Genomic DNA, 4,982 nt, shown 5'->3' on the forward strand with positions numbered 1-4,982 from the left:
AAGACTCAGTATACTTAAGATGTCAATTCTCCTCTTTTTGATCTATGTATTTGGTCCAATTCCAATAAAAATCCTAGCAAGTATGTTTGCATTTATTGGCAAATTGATTTTTTTTAAGTAAATAAAGCTCAAAAGCAGATGTTCTCATCGGTAGCATCCAGTCCTTCCTGTGTCATTGTCCCAAGCCCCCCCGCCCCCCGCCGTGACTGTCTCAGGCTACCTTGTCCCACGGTTTCATCTGTCCCCTCTCCTGCAGCCCTAACAGTGCAGGAGGACTTGGGGCTTTCACAGCTGTCAGTGTCAGTCCAGGGCCTTGACAAGCAGGTGGTTCAGGCGGCTCACCATGGGTCGCGGGTCATCGTCGAGCCCCGCTGTGATCATGGCGTTCTCGTAGATCTGATCCACCAGCGGCTGGGCCAGGTCAGGCTCGCTGTCTCTCAGCTGATTGAGCTTCTTGATGAGCCTGTGCCTGGGGTTGATCTCCAGTGTGGGCTGCAGCAGCTGAGCGCGCTCCTCCTGGGGCTTGGCCAGCTGCCGCATGCGTAGGAAGTGCCGGGCGGCCCCCATCTTGGTCTGGATGAGGACCTGGCGGCTGTACAGTGAGATACTGGAGCGCAGCTTCCGGCTCACGTCAGACATGGTTGGTTTCGTTTCCGGCGCGTAGAAGATGCTGCGGATGTTGAGCGGTGCGTCCGTCTTGTAGTGCAGGGTGTAGCGGGGCTTGTCATGGGCCTGAGCGATGTAGCGGTAGATTTCCTCGTGCCGCGTCTCGCCCATATCCTTGGGGTCCATCAGCCAGATGGCCTGCAGGGTATTAATGCGCCTTCAGTTCAGGTACAAGGGGAAGCTGACAAAGTTGCTGTGCTTTGTCACCACATCTCCAACCCGAGCTTCGCTGGTGAACTCTGCTGTCTGCCGTGAGGTGGATGATGATTTTGGTCCCGGTTCTTACTCCTGAGGCTTCGGCGATTTCAAACACCCCAGAGCCCTCTGAAAGCCACTGGTACCCAGGGCTGCCCGTGTCCACCGAGCGAGAATAGACCTTGACTCTGTCAGCCACCATGAAGGCCGAGTAGAAACACACTTCGAACTGGCCGATGATCTTGCTGCTGGCCTCTGCCTGCCTCTGAGGCGTGTCCAAAAAGGCCTTCCACCCCGACCTGGCAGTCGTTCCCAGGTTGGACACCAGCTCCTCCTGTGTCATCCCGATGCCAGTGTCCTGGATCGTGATGGTGCCTTTCTCGGTGTCACTCTGCAAGTGAATCTCCATTTCTGGCAGCATCTGGCCTTCAGACACCAGCTTATGACGCAACTTTTCCAAGGCGTTACTAGCGTTGGAGATCAGCTCCCGTATAAACACCTCTTTTTCTGAGTACAAGGAGCGGGCAACGATGTCCAGAAGCTTCTTTGTCTCAGCCTGGAGCTCATGTTTGGAAACAGAACCCTGCACGGTCTCCGAGCTGCTGCTGAGGGAGTGCAGAGGCTCCTCCTGACGCTCCTCAGTAGCCTGGGAGCTGAACAGCCGTCCATTGTGGGAGCTTGAAGCCAGGCTTCGCCTGGGACTCCAGGACTGGGCTGGGGGCCTCCAAGGACACAGAACTGGTTGTCCTCCCCGGGCCGCCGCCAGGGCCGCCGCCAGTGCTGCAGCCCGCAGCCGGCAGCCCCACAGCAGCAGCGTCCACAGCTGGCGAGCCATGTCTGCAAACTGATTTTTAAAATGTATATGGAAAGGCAAAGGTGCATATCCAATAAAATTCTGCAAATGAACAAAGTTGGGAGACTCATACTACTTGATATCAGTACTTACTGTAAAGCTACAGTTATTATGACAATGAGATATTGATGAAAATATAGACATACAGATCAATGGAATGGAATAGAGACTTGAGAAATGAACTCACAGAACCGTGGTCAGTTGAGTTTTGAAAAAGATACAAAGGCAATTCCATGGAGAAAGGATAGTCTCTTCAAAAAATGGTGCTGAAGGGCTTCCCTGGTGGCGCAGTGGTTGAAAGTCCGCCTGCCGATGCAGGGGACACGGGTTCGTGCCCCGGTCTGAGAAGATCCCACATGCTGCAGAGCGGCTGGGCCCGTGAGCCATGGCCGCTGAGCCTGCGCGTCCGGAGCGTGTGCTCCGCAAGGGGAGAGGCCACAACAGTGAGGGGCCCACGTACCGCAAAAAAAAAAAAAAAAAAAAAAAAAATGGTGCTGAACACCCTAGTGTTCATTGCAGCACTATTTACAACAGCCAGGACACAGAAGCAACGTAAATGTCCCTCAACAGAGGAATGGATAAAGAAGATGGGGTACATATATACAATGGAATATTACTCAGCCATAAGAAGGAACGAAATCGTGCCATTTGCAGAGATGTGGATGGACCTAGAGACTGTCATACAGAGTGAAGTAAGTCAGAAAGAGAAAAACAAATATCATATATTAATGCATATATGTGGAATCTAGAAAAATGTTATAGATGGACCTATTTGCAAAGCAGAAATAGAGACACAGACATAGAGAACAAATGTGTGGACACCAAGGGGGGAAAGGCGGGGTGGGATGAATTGGGAGATTGGGATTGACATATATACACTGTTGATACTATGTATAAAATAGATAACTAATGAGAACCTACTGTATAGCACAGGGCACTCTATTAAGTGCTCTGTGGTGACCTAAATGGGAAGGAAATCCAAAATGTAGGGGATATATGTATACGTATAGCTGATTCACTTTGCTGTACAGGAGAAACTAACACAACATTGTAAAGCAACTATACTCCAATAAAAAAAAAATATTTAGAGACTGAAAAGAAAAATGGTGCTGAACAACTGAACATCCATGTGCAAAAAAAAATGAACCTTGACCTGTACTTCACATTTTGTACACAATTAACTCAAAATGGGTAACAGAACTAAATGCAAAACATAAAGCTATAAGACTTTTAAAGAAAACCTGGGAAAAAATCTTTGTGGGCCTGAGTTAGGTAGAGAATTCTTAGATATAATAAAAGCAAGATTTATATGAGAAAAATTGATAAATTAAACTTATCACAGTTAAAGACTTATACATTGTCAAAGTTACTGTTAAGAGAATGAAGAGACAAGTCACAGGTTGGGGGAAAATATTTGCAAATCATATGTTTGACAAAGGCCTTGTATTTAGAATATATAAAGAACTTTCCAAAGTCAACAATAAGAAAACAACAAACCAGTTTTCAAAAAAGCAAAAAATTTCAACAGATACTTCGTCTAAGAAGACATATTGATGGCAAGTAAGTACATGGAAAAATTCTCAGCATCATTAGGCAGTAGTCATTAGGGAAAGACAAATTAAAATCATGAGATAAACTACATACCTATTAGAATTACTAAAATTAAAAACAAACAACTGACAATACAAGGTCTTGATGAAGTTGTGGAGCAACTGAAACTCTCATACGTTGCTATGAGAATGCAAAATGGTACAGCCACTCTGAAAAACAGCTTGTCAGTTTCTTATAAAATTAAACATACACTTACCATATGATCCATCTATCCCATTTCTGGGTATCTACCCTAGAGAACTGAAGACTTAAATTCACACAAAAACCTGTAGCAGCTTTATTCAAAATTGCTCAAATCTGAAACAACCCAAATGTCCTTTAATGAGTGAATGGATAATCAAACCGTGGTACATCCATGCAACGGAATACTACTCAGCATAAAAAGAATGAACTATTTGTTACGTGCAACAACTTGGATGAATCTCAAAGTCATTCTGCTAAATGAAAGAAGCCAAATTCACAAAGTTACATATGATGCAACTCCATTTATATGTCATTCTGGATAAGCTGAAGCTACAGGGAGGGAGGACAAAAAGCAGTGGTTTTCCATGCTTAGGGGTAGAATGGTTGACTACAGCACCCTGAGGAAACTGGGTGTGTGCGTGTGTGATATTATTCTCACTGGCCAAATATCCTGTGCGTTGAAGATTCACACGCTATTCATTGAATGACCTATTCATTGAAGAAATGTTTAAACTTAAAATAATAATATTTACAGCTAAAATTATTCATTGGTTACCGTGTGTCATGAATGACAATAAACATTTTACAGGTAGTCAAGCTTCTCAATTCCACCCCATGGAGTAAGGGTGGCTAAATCGGCACGTGTTCGACTGCTCCTCTTCCCATGCCCGTGTTTGCCACTCCAGAATCCTTTCTAACATTGTGCTTAAGGCAGCCAAGAGCAATCACTCAGTGTAATAGTTTCCTAGAGCTGCCATGACAAAATACCACTGACTTCACAACTTAAGCAACAGAAGTTTATTTCTCACAGTTCTGGAGAGTGCAAGTCCAAGATGAAGGCGTGGGCAGGTTTGGTTTCTTCTGAGACCTCTTGCTTTGGCTTGCATATGGCCACCTTCTTGCTGTGTCCTCATGTGGCCTTTCATCTGTGCATGTACATCCCTGGTGCTTCTTTTGTGTGTTCAAATTTCCTCTTCGTATAAGGACACCAGTCAGATTGGATTAGGGTCTACCCTAATGGCCTCACTTTAGCTTAATTATCTCTTTAAAGACCCTATCTCCAAATAAAGTCACATCCTGAGGTACTGGGGGTTAAGCTTCAACATATGAATTTTGGAAGGACACAGTTCAGCCTATTATACTCAGATATAATCTATTTGCAATCTCTGCCACATAATATAAATGCAATAATTTTACCCAGGAATAATTTAAAGTGAGTATAACTTGCTTTTATTTTTTTTTAACTGAAAATGCTTGCCAACCCTGGGTCAGAGGACACTGCTTTGAGAATGAAATTTTATTGCCTGATCCCATCTTTGAGCAGCCTTCTGAGCTCTTGGGGCAGTGTGCTTAGAGGTGCCCACTGTGAGCAACCCTCCCCTCAAAGGTACACGGAATCATCTAGAAATGGCTTCTCAGTCAAATCTGTGTCAAGACTTCACTGCCATGCAGAGTCAACCAAAGCCTAGAGCCA

At 45.0% G+C, this 4,982-nt stretch overlaps 1 pseudogene; it reads right to left on the reverse strand.

Moving 5' to 3' along the window:
* Positions 1–300: 300 nt before the first annotated feature.
* Positions 301–1,696, reverse strand: LOC114883643 (annotated as a pseudogene).
* Positions 1,697–4,982: the final 3,286 nt, after the last annotated feature.

The sequence above is a fragment of the Monodon monoceros genome, unplaced genomic scaffold, assembly GCF_005190385.1.
Source record: "Monodon monoceros isolate NGI ecotype Baffin Bay Population unplaced genomic scaffold, NGI_Narwhal_1 Super_Scaffold_5, whole genome shotgun sequence".
Classification (NCBI taxonomy): Eukaryota; Metazoa; Chordata; class Mammalia; order Artiodactyla; family Monodontidae; genus Monodon; species Monodon monoceros.